General features: G+C 34.6%; 1 protein-coding gene across 1 annotated transcript in view; it reads right to left on the reverse strand.

Moving 5' to 3' along the window:
* CSNK2A1 (casein kinase 2 alpha 1) overlaps positions 1-12,412 on the reverse strand; it is a 50,587-nt gene that overhangs the window by 34,100 nt on the left and 4,075 nt on the right. The window contains 1 exon segment of the mRNA XM_064475802.1: positions 9,435-9,506. The gene's annotated coding sequence lies outside the window, so the exon portion shown is untranslated.

Raw genomic sequence — 12,412 nt, forward strand, 5'->3', positions numbered from 1 at the left:
TCTAAAGAAAGAAAATAAAGAACAATAATTCTACTTGGAAGGCATGAGTTGAAAGGGAAAATAAAGAGCAAAATTTATGGAAAAGTTCAAATATTGAATAATGATTAACATTAGAATTTGACAAGTTAGGGCTCCAAGTTATAACATTTATGGTGGTATCTACTTATGGAACAAAAATACCATAGGGGGAAAATGGAATGATAGGAAGAATCCAAAAAATGGTAAGAAAACAAAAGGAAAAAACCCCAGAATATTAGAAACAGAGAGGAAAAATGACTAATTATATTAAATATAAATGAAATAAATCATTCAGGTAAAAGACAAAAGACTGTCAGACTGGATTTAAAAATCCAAATGAACTAGAATAATCAAACCAGTTTTGAAAAAGAAAAATAAAGCTGGAGGAATCATACTATCTAATTTTAAGTTATTTATTCATAGCTTACAGTTATTAAAACTGTATTATTAGCAAAGGGATAAAACATAAATCAACAGAACAGAATGGAGTACAGAAATAGACCCACACAAATATGGCCAATTGATTTTTGACAAAGTTAAAAAGCATTTCAATGAAGAAAGGATCATCTTTTCTGTAAATGGTTTTGGGACACTCGGACATCCATATGCAAAATCTGAGCTTCAATCTAAACCTCACACCTAATAACTCATAATGGATTGTGGATCTAAACCTAAGATTATCAAACCTTCATAAGAAAATCTTGTGACATGGTATTAGGCAGAGTATTTTACATAACTCCAAAAGCACAATCCATAAAAGCAAAAATTGAAAAACTGGATTTCAACATTAAAACATTTCTGCTCTGTGAAAGACTCTGTAAACAGAATAAAAAGAAATGCCACAGATAGAATATATTTGTAAATCATGTATCTGATAAAGGACTTGCATGTATCATATATAAAGAACTCAACAATAAGAAAACAACCCAATTAAAACAGGCAAAAGATCTGGACACTTCACAAAAGATACGTGGATAAGCATATAAAGAACAAATATTATTAGTCATTAGGGAAAGTCAAATGAATGAATGGATGAATGAATGATTAATTTTTTTGGTGGGGGAGGTAATTAGGTTTACTTTATTTTTAGAAAAGTGCTGGGGATTGAACCTAGAGCATGCACTCTACCACTTGAGCTATATTCTTCCCCTTAGGGAAAGTCAAATTGAAATGAGATATACTACGCAGCTATTAACACATTGATCATCCACTGTGGATCAGGTGACCCTGAGGAATACAACTGTCACCCAGATTTGGGTGATGTGGCAATCAACTGTTAAAATGGCTAAAATTAAGAAACCAAAAGCTGGTGAGGATGCAGAGTAACATAAACTAATTCATTTCTGATAGGAATGCAACACAGTATAACAATCTTGGAAAAGTTTGGCCGCTGACTATAAAGTTAAACACTTATATAACTCAGCATTCCCATTCCTAGTTATTTACTCAAGTGCACTGAAAATCTATGTTTACACAAAAACCTGTATGGAAATGTTAATAGCAGTTTTATTCATAATTGCAAAAAAGCTGGAAACAACCAAGATATTGAATAGGTGAATGGATACACAATATAATCACACAACAGAAAACAAACTATTGCACAACATGAATGAATCTTAAACCTATTTGTTAAGAAGCCAAATCCAAAAAGCTAGCTGCTATATGCTTCCATTTATATGACAGACTGAAAAAGGCGGAACTATAAAGACAGAGAACATGAGTCGTTGACCCATGGTAACGCAACTGTTCTAATACTGTAGAGGTGGATTTATTACTCTAAGTATTGTCAAAACCCATAAAACCATACAACACAAAGACATCACTGGAAGCAAATTTCTAGCTCTGAGCACTGCGAGCACCTAGAATCAGTGCCAGTAAGTAGCAACAAAAATAACTAGTGCCCAAATCTTGATTTCTTAATACCTTTCTCCAACAAAAGGAACAAGGGCTCTTGGGAGAAATGGCTGAGTCTAGGATCAGGGCAGAAAAAATACATTATAGCTTGGCAAATCTTGTAGTCAAAGGGACATGGGAGCCAACCTGAAAGAGCTCCAATTGCAAAAGCTTGGAGAATCTGAACAATAAAATGTAATGATAATACTAGATTGTAGCCCCCCCAAATAAAATAAACATCCATGAGTCCAGAATATATAAATGATGATTAAATAGTAAATAAATGATTAAATAAATTTAAAGAATTTTCCTTACACAAGAATTTAACTTACATATATAGAATGAAAAAAGGAAATAGAATTTACCATTAGATCAGTACAGTAATTGCCGCAGGCAAGATTCACTGACAAATGCTAAAATTGGTTATTAAAACTTTTAGGAGAACAGGATATTTGCATAACCTCTAAGTATCTCCTCCAGGATATTCATTAATTACTATGATGGTTTTAACATCCATCCACAAATTATTTGATATGATTTTTCACAAGGAGGTGGAGCTCAATGTTCCTTCTCCTGAAGGTGGTTTGGACTAAGGAAAGCCCTTCTAATGAATAAGTATGGAAACAGAAATAGTAACTCTGTAGTGGAGAAGCCAGAAACCTGGCAGACACTATCTAAACACCACTAAAGATGGGTTATGCTAATATCATATACCCTAACTATGTAATGAGAAGAGCATGCCATCGCCATGGCATTCTCAAAAATCCATAATCATAATCTAATTATGATAAGAGTCAAACCTAAATTGAAGGACATCCTACAAATCTCACCAGTCTTCTGTAAAAGTGTCAATGTTCAAAAAATCAAGGAAAGACTGAGAAGCTATCATAGACTGGAGGAGACTAAGGAGACATATGACTAAATGTAATGTGGTACTCTGGAACAGACAAAGGATATAACTGGTAAAATCCAAATAGAGTCCATAGTTTAGAGCATTGTACCAATGTTAATTTCTTAGTTTTAATTAAGTATCATGGTTATGTGATATGTTAACATTAGGAGAAGCTGGGTAAAAGTATATGAAGAGTCTATCTTTGCAACTCTTCTGTAAGTCTAAAGTTATTTCAAAATTAAATGTTAAATACTGACAAAACTAGGTGATAGAGAAGATGTGGAACAACTGAATACTCTTACACTGCTGGTAGGAATGCAAAATGGTACAGCTAAGCCCTTCTGGAAAAGTCTGGCAATTTCTTATAAAGTTAAAATTTTTCTTATAACCCAGCAATCCCACTCACTATGTCCATAAAAACCTATACACGTACATTTAAAGGAGCTCTATCCATAATCACCAAAGAGTCTTAACTACATAAGCATACTGTGATCCATCCATACAATGGAATTCTATTCAACAATAAAAAGGAACTAACCATTGATACAATTTCAATGAATCTCAAAAGCAATATGCTAAGTGAAAGAAGTCAGTTTCAAAACATTACATATTGATTCTATTTACATAACATTCATGAAAAATATAAAACTACAGTAACTGAGAATACTGGTTGCCAGAGTATAGGGGTGGGAGGCTGGGTATGACTACCAAAGGTAACATAAGGGAGATGATATAATTGTTCTGTATCCTGGTTGTGATAGTGGTTACTTGAATCTGTGTCTTATAATTCATAGAACTGTACATACAAAAAGGAATATATTAATCTAAAAAATAAAATTAAAAAGGGAAAAAAATTCTATCACATGCTGTATCCTAAAACACAGAATAACATGAGAGAACAACTTTTTGGCAGGAAATTTGAAATTCCTAGAGGAAAAAGTCTTACCCAAACAGATACAAGAAATGAAAATCCTGAATAATCCCATAACCATTTCCATTTCAGTCAGTATTGTAACTGGCTATCAGTTTACAACCTCCATTCTATCCTAATGTCTTCCCACTGCATAGCTTAAGATTTCTAGAACATTTTTTTAAAAGTTAAAAACTAAAAATGTTAAGCAAATGATTACTGAACACGTTGTTTCCCCTCTTTTCTGTGCCTTTATACTTTACACCCTCCAGTACTGCTTTCTAGGGGAAATCCTACTCACCCTTCAAGAAGCAGCAAGTTTCATGTCTTGTTTCTTTATGAAGCCTTTCCACACCTGTCCAAAATGAACCAAAGTACTTCCTCTCTGGGGCCAAAGCATTCAAATATACTGATTATGTTATCTCATATTTTGTTTATACACTTCTCACTCATTAGATTTTTTAAAATTAGATTATTAATTCAAGGACTTAGACCATGATTTGTTTCTCTTGGTATTGCCCTGTATTTAACACAGTGCCTAGGCTTGTTGGTATGTTCCATAAATATTTGATGAATTGAATATCAAGACAGTAATAGACAGTATTTTGGCAAAAATCAAACTTGCTTACATATGGACCCATTCCTCTTCAAAATTGAGAAGAGCAGCCTGGCTGTATTACGGATATTTGATCTGTAGCTGATCTCAAAGATGCTCTTTGGTCTTGCATGTAAATGTTATCACTCCCATCACTAACAACAGAGGTAAAACAGTCATACTATCACTTCCCAATGAAATGAGAAGCTAGTCAATATGTGTGAGAGACGTTTCTTTGGAGCCATAAGCTTTTACGAGGCCACGTGATCTACCCATGTGATGAGCACAGTGCCAGACAATCCTTGACAGAGCTACAGAAACAGCTCAGTAGTCCATTACTGAAAAACATGAACTTGGCTTTATAATGCATCATGAGGTTGTAGAAAGACCAATGAAGCCACTAAGACCAAATATGACCTTGGATCTGTCATTTAACCTATCTGATTACACTGAGGAAACTGCAGAATATAAGGATTAATACCCTCTCCCACTCTCTCCTTCACTGTCATGGAGGTAAGTTACCCAGGAGACAACCATACTCCCGGCAGGTGAGCAACAATTAATATGGTAGGTTGCCCAAGACTTGCCAACAATAGAAAATAGGCTGGAACTGAGGGCAGCAAACATTATCTGCCTAATGCCTGGATTCTAAAGAAATGTGAATGCCTATGCCTATACTGCTCCTTGGGATTTATATTTAACACCTAAATCTAACAAGTCCAAGACCTAGGTAATCCTTTTTCCCATTTTACAGGTGAACCTGAGTAATTTCTATAATGTCACAGAGAGGTAGTGATTAAAAAAAAAACCCTGTCTAGATTTACAGCCTGTCTATCCTGCTGTACAGCAGACATACATGTCCTAATTGTCTGAAAGAGTAATTTTTTTTTCAATTTTTAAAATTGAGGTAAAATCCACATAACATCACACTCATCATTTTAAAGTGTGTAAGTCAGTGGTTTTTTAGCATGTTTATAATGTGTGACCATCAGCACCATCTGATTCCAGATCATTATCTTCAGCCCCAAAAGAAACCGAATACCCCATAGCAGTCATTCCTAATATCCCTCTACCTCCCAGGAACCAGCAATCTGCTTTCTGTATCTATGGATTTGCCTATCCTACGTTTGATAAAAACGGAATCACACAGTATGTAATTTTGCAATGTCTGGCTTCTTTCGTTTAAATTTTCAAGGTGCATCCATGATGCAGCTTTACAGTAGTTCATTCCTTTTTATGGCTGAATCCACTATAGGGATATACCACATTTTGTTCATCCATTCATCAACTGATGGACATTTGGGTAGTTTCCACTTTATGGCCATTATGAATAATGATGCTATGAACATTCTTATACAACTTTTCCACATAGTGTTTAAAAAAAATTTAACTGTCAGTGTCTCATAAGAAAGAGAAAAGGTAAACAGGTCTGCCTTTCTGGTAACAATGATTCTGCATTCCTGCACTGACAAATTCACTTGGATCTGCTGATCAACCCAGTGGAGATGACACAGGTAAACCCAGACAGCTCTATGCATTTATTTTACCGGCCCAACTCCTGCAGTAATTTCAGTTAGCAATTCCTGTTCTATACTAAATATATAAATGTATAAATATACAACTTAAAAACTACGTATTTTAAAAAGGTAACTAGGGAAAAATATGGGCAAAGAAAATGTTCAGCATTATCAGATACAACAGCAAGTACATTAAAGCTATCAATTTAAGACCATTTGCTCCTTGATTTAGTTTCCATTACTAGCCCAATCAGAACTTAAAAAAAAAAACAAACCTTAGAGTTTCACAAGGTAATTTTTGCCAATTAAGAAATACAGAACCTACGACAGATTTACCAAAAATTTCTAATGGTCAAGACCTCTCCCCTGTACTTCAACAGCACACTTTGCTTACCTCCTCCTTCAAGTACTGTCACTGTGTTGTTTACGTATTTGTTGCCCTAACTAAACAAAGCTCCAAGGGCAGAGAATAGTGGCTTTGCATCCTCAGGAGTCTATCACAGAAGCTAGTATATAGAAGGTGGTTCAGAAATACTTGTTGAAAGAATACTGTGACAAATGATAAATCATGCAAATATTACTGTATTAAAAATAATAAAAAGGGAAAACTATTATTTGGATTATACAAATTATTTCAAAATGGAGTTCATCAATAAGATTAGAGATCCATGAACCCCCTAAAGTATATACAAAGTAACATGTGCAGGTACATTTTTTGAAGAACAGGTCTGTAGCTTTCATTACAGGCTTGGGGTAATCTGTAAACCCCTGAAGAATTAAGAATCTCCAAGTGAGACAAAAGGAAAGGTACACTTTCAACATTGCAAAATATCAATTTTAAAAGGTTAACTTGATAATTTACGTAAATATTAAACAATTAAAATTTCTCAAGTTAAGTATATCCCATTCTTTCCTGAAGGAAGAGAGGAAGAAAATGTATCCTAGGCTTCCATTTATGTTCCAGCATGAGACCCACGCTTGATGAATGATTAACAAAATGTCAGCTTCAGAAAAGATACAGTGGCATTCAGAATCAGTTGGGTAACGACAGCAGTTTTATACAAGGGAACTTTATTTTTGCTTCACAATACTGCTTAAAAATATAACAACTCAAATTTCTTTACAAGTGTCCAAACTTTAATCATTTAGAATCTAAACATTTTAAAGTATATCCCTTGAATTATATGTGGAAAGAGAATTACTTGACAGTCAAAAGAGATAAATTTAAAAATGGTCTTTTCTAAAGTCAAGATTATTTTAAAATTGGCAGTCTCTTGAATCTTAAAACTGTTAAAAGATACTCAATTACTGAACTTTCTAAATTAGTGCTTACAGCCTTTTAAAAAGTCAAAACCAAAGAGAAAACAGTATTTGTATGGCACACGGAAGTAAATGATCAAGACTTTTGGAACTAAGGTCATTGGCTTAGAGGACCAGTTTCTCAGTTGCTCTGTAACTCCCCCTGATATAATACAATGGCTGGAAAATTCTGATTTAAATAACCTAAAGAAAACTTGAGTTGAACAGTCAAAATCCATGCAGTAGGCTGAGAAAACTATTTCATAACTCGCATTAGACAGGCAATCACCTTTTACAGCTTTCAAGTATAGTACAGATACACCATTAATAAGCAACCATTTCTCCTGGGAGATCATCTATTTGGAGGTCACTGGCACAAAAACAAACAAACAAACAAACAAACACAAACTAAACCTCCTAACCCTAGCTTAAAAGAATAAGCTAAGAGAAAACAAGTTAATGGTGTAAATGAATGTAAGATTAAATGAAGTTATCTTTTTTCGTCCACTTTACAATGATTCTCCCTTCTGGTCTCAACTTCAGGTGGTAATCACGGCCAGCAATACTCTCTCTCATCTATCAAATTAATGCCATATAGTAATGGTGTTTTTGTTTTTGTTTTTGTTTTTTTAATTGGGGAAAAATATACAGGTCAAAAAGGTTAACAATTAGCTCCTTGATAGTCCCCCATACCCAATCCAACCTTCAAAACCCAACATTCCAAGTACACACTGAAGAAGCAAGAAAACTATCTGTTCAAAACCAATAATATAAGTTTTTTCTGGTCCTGTTAAGGGTCTAAATTCAGAATATAAATATTCATAATAATACCTGATAACTCATGAAGTTATCAAGTTACTGCCTGCACAAACCCACAGGATTTTTAAGACATTATAATTCTAATGTATCACTGGGCCTTCTATTTTTATTTCCATGTACAAAATTTACAAGATTCTTGTTTAACAGGCGGTACACTCAAGCATTTCGATAAAACAAACTAGCAAGTATGGAATAACAAAAAACATTAGCATTTGGGCCCTCTGTGTGAATTTCATTTCTCCACCTTTAAGCCAGAAAAGGAATCAAAGTGTCAGTGTTACACAAATAACATAGCAACAGTGGGAAGTGTTTCAATGAAGGTAAGTATTATAAGAAAACCCAAGCAGTTTGATTTGGATTAACACAGTTTTATCTCAAATACTTGACAGAAGTTTGAAGTACAGTATTGCCTCCAGTAATACAAAATAAAATAAATTATGGGCAAAGAAATTATCATCTGTGTATCTTTTTATCAGGCAACACAAACAAAATGAAGTCACAATCTGAAACTTCATTCCATTAGCCACAACTCTCTGGAACCATAAGACAGGAAATTTCATTTGAGACCTAGAGTAATCTAAAGTACAATCCAGCATCTATGTATGTAATAACTATTATTTGAATGCTTCTTATAAACCATAGTATGAGATTTATATTCATTTTAGAAATAAACATAGGTTCAGAGGTTAAATGACCTGCCAAAAGTCATAGGATTACTAAGTGGCACAGTCCAGGTTTGAACCTAAGTCTGTTTGGGTTTCAAAGCCTAAGTAGATTATTTTCACTAATTCAACACTGTTTCTCCAATTCTGCACACTGATTCAACAATAGCCTACCATAAATACTACAATGAAATGGGTTGCTTTAAATCTAGAGGCTAGGTAAGGGGTGAGTGTTGCAAGTTTCAACAATCTGGAGTTGTCATTATTCTCTTATCTGAATGGGGTGGCCACGAGGCCAAAATGGTATACAAAATCAGGTTTGAAAAGATGGAAGAGTCCAAGGCAGATGGCTATATGAAGTCATTCTACAGAGAGTCATAAATACACAGAGCACTGTGAAATACTGATAAAGACAGGTTCCTGTTCTGCTTAAGGAGTGTATGATTTAAGAATACAGGGGAAAGAAAGCTAAGAAAGTTAGTGGATTACTTGAGACAACAGGACACAGAGAAGATGTTAATACAGGAAGTTCTCCTCCAAACTTATTCCTAACACACAATACACAAGTTAATCCCCAAGCTGTGATCAAAGAACCACTGGGAATAAGAACTCTGATCCCAGGTCACAAGTCTATAGGTGAACAAACCTTGAACTTTCCCAGAGTCAGAGATGGGAAGATTCACTTCTCTATTCAGAAGCAAGAGAACCCTAGATTCACTAAGGCTAGATAATCACTCTGGCAATGTACACCATAGATGAATAACTGAGGCAATCTACACTGGGCACAAGTTACATACTGACCCAACCCTAAGTGGCAGCAATTCAGTACCTTACCAACTCAGCAGGCCACACCAGAAACAGGAAGTACAGGTCAGAAGGCCTCATTAAAAAATAAGAACTCCTGGTAGCAGAAAAAAAGAAAATAGAGTAAAGACTAACAGCATTGGCAATGAACACAGTCTTCACTAAAAGGGAAGGGAAAAGCACTTGGCATTTTATAAATTATCTCCTTTAATCCTCACAGTAACCCTTAGATAACATTATGTGATGCTTTAGTCATTAATCCTTACAAGAACGTTCTAAGGTAAGTACTGATTCCCATTTTACAGATGAACGAACACACAAAAGGCTAATAAGTAAGTTGCCCAAGGTAGTTATCCCAATTGGAGAGATGACAAAATCCAGGCTTGGGAGAAGTTAAGTAAACTTCCTCAAACTTGGTCTCTCATTCCAAAGGTAGAGAGCTCTTTCCAACTCTCCTGCTGCCTTCTTTCCCCAACCATCCCCGCCACCAGCAATCTCAGTTCAAGAATTCCATTAGGAATGAGAAATTCTCAATTCATCCCCTATTACATTTCTGTAGCTGTTTCAGAAACTATACGTAAGGTACAAAGCCAATGGGAGTTTTTGTAAGAAACACCTCAGAAAGCTACTAAGTTGTGGAATGATATATGCATTATTACAAAGTATCACTCAACTGTAAGCTTGAGGTCAGGGACAATCTAGAGATCTTTAGCACAGCATCTACCTGAAACGTAGCAGGCACTCAAAGGGCTTATTGAATGAGTAACACTGTTTATAAATTCAATAGCCCAAAATGGCTATTTTGTACTCTCTGATATGACATAATTAAATTTTTAGGAAAATAATCTACCCATTTATTTTTAACAAGGTTGCTTTCTTAAAATTTACAGAACATTAGTAAGGTAGCTAAACTGAGAAATGCCCGTTAGTGCATTAGTCATAACTTTAGAAAAATTTCAAGTGTTCACTTTTCCAAGCAGATTAAAATGTTTCAGCTAATAAAAACTTGTCAGAAAAATCCACAAGACCAGAAAGTGTAAAAAGAACAAAGTGCCCAATATAAGGGCATTTACGATGTGACACATATAAAATTATAAAAAATTATTTGAAGTGTACCTTGTATTTAATACTAAAACCTTCACTTTAGATAACAAAGTATTTTCTATATAAGAAAACACTATTATTACTAATGTAAAAAAAGCTTATACCCACCATAGTAACTGTTGCTTAGCAGGTTTCTTATGTCTAAGGCTGAAAGATACACACTTTGTAGAAACCAGTGAAACATCACTCCTAGCATGATACTGTAAATTCTTTTACCTTAAACTTAAAAAAGACTCAATCCTTGATTTCTGTAATGTGAAGGAAAAAAGTGTGTTTGGTCAACAACTATATCACCTGAAATCTACTCTGGAGCATACCAAATATTTAAGAAAAACTATCAGTTGTCTATAACCCAATGTAAATATATCTTTCATTAAAATGACAGCAGTTCCTTCTCTTAATAATCCTAGAGGACTTTCTTCATTTGAAAAGCTAGCTGGCCTAGATTTCTATTAAGAAACAACTAAATGATAACAGTACTACTTTTGAAATTATCCGTCTTATGAGTTCAAAGAAATTTAGGTATATGAACACACTAACACTCTTGAGAAACAAATTTGGCCCAGGTCACCCAATGAATTGTGACAGACCAAGGATCAAATTCAGTTTCTCATTTTAAATCAAGTATCCCAAGCATTATTATTACCTTAAAATGTCAATTCCTTACCTAATCCAATGTCAAATCATACCATTCTCAGTTTCTGAACTTGTGCAAATTGTACTACAATATTAATGCAAAAGTTGTCATACAGTTGTCAAAACAATTATCATAATAGTTAACAACTTTTGGGTACTTACTGTGTTAGGTACTATGCTAAATGTGTTTCATGCATTATCTCGATTAATCCTCACAATGACCCCATGAGGAAACTGAGGCACAGAGAGATGACCTATCCAAGGTACAACCTAGGAAAAGGACAAGGCACGGGTACATAGGGAATACATTTCAAAAGCCATGAATCTCCATTGCCTGAGCCAGGATTCTAGGCCAGCTGTAGGGCTGAGATACTTGGTTTAGCCACTTAAACTTCATGTGGCCCAATTTCCTTTACTCTAAACCTAGAAGTCAAACAGATAATCACAAAAGTCCTTCACATCCTGAAATGCTCTAATTTTGTATTCAGGTAACTAACTCAAAAAGAAACTGTCTTTATTTCCTCCATCCTCTTTAGCCCCCTTCACTAAAGTTAAGAGTCCATATTTTACGAATTCTAATCAACAGCATGTTGTTGAACAACAAAAAGCTCCACTCTGCAGTTATGATTCCCAAATCTTATTATTAACCTCAAATGACAAAGACATAGGGAAAAGACCTTAGAACAACTTTGGGTTGGGGTGGGAGGTGTAAAAAGACAGGCTACTAAATATAGGTGGCTATAAATTTATAAAATAATCACTTCCATCTCTTCTAAAAAACAGGAAAAAAAAGTCTTTAAAGAGTTTTAAGAGTTGTCACAAATTCAATGTTTTATTCAGCCAATAAAAATAAATAAAGAAATTATCCAAGATGTTTATTATAGGCATGGAAGAATCACCAATTTATAGAAGTTCTACCAAAATGGCCTAGCACTCTAGAATCTACATTTTACCAAGCTGGCCATCTAGCCCCTTCAAATTGCATCTAATGACACTAACAGGATGTTTATACATCTAAGAAGAAGTGTAGGTTCCACTCAACACTATTATTCTGTGAAGTCTTCCAGGACCAAATTACTTTACAGAATAATCTTGGCTCCCTTTGTTCTCCAGAAAAGAAACCCCCAAAGATTCTTAAATAAAATGAGCAAAACCCTTCTAATTAGTTTTCTATTGTTGCTGTAACAAACTATCACAAACATAAAACAATATATTATCTCACAGTTTCTATAGGCCAGAAGTGAGGTAGACTTGGCTGGATCC

The sequence above is a fragment of the Camelus dromedarius genome, chromosome 18 (genome assembly GCF_036321535.1).
Source record: "Camelus dromedarius isolate mCamDro1 chromosome 18, mCamDro1.pat, whole genome shotgun sequence".
Taxonomy (NCBI): Eukaryota; Metazoa; Chordata; class Mammalia; order Artiodactyla; family Camelidae; genus Camelus; species Camelus dromedarius.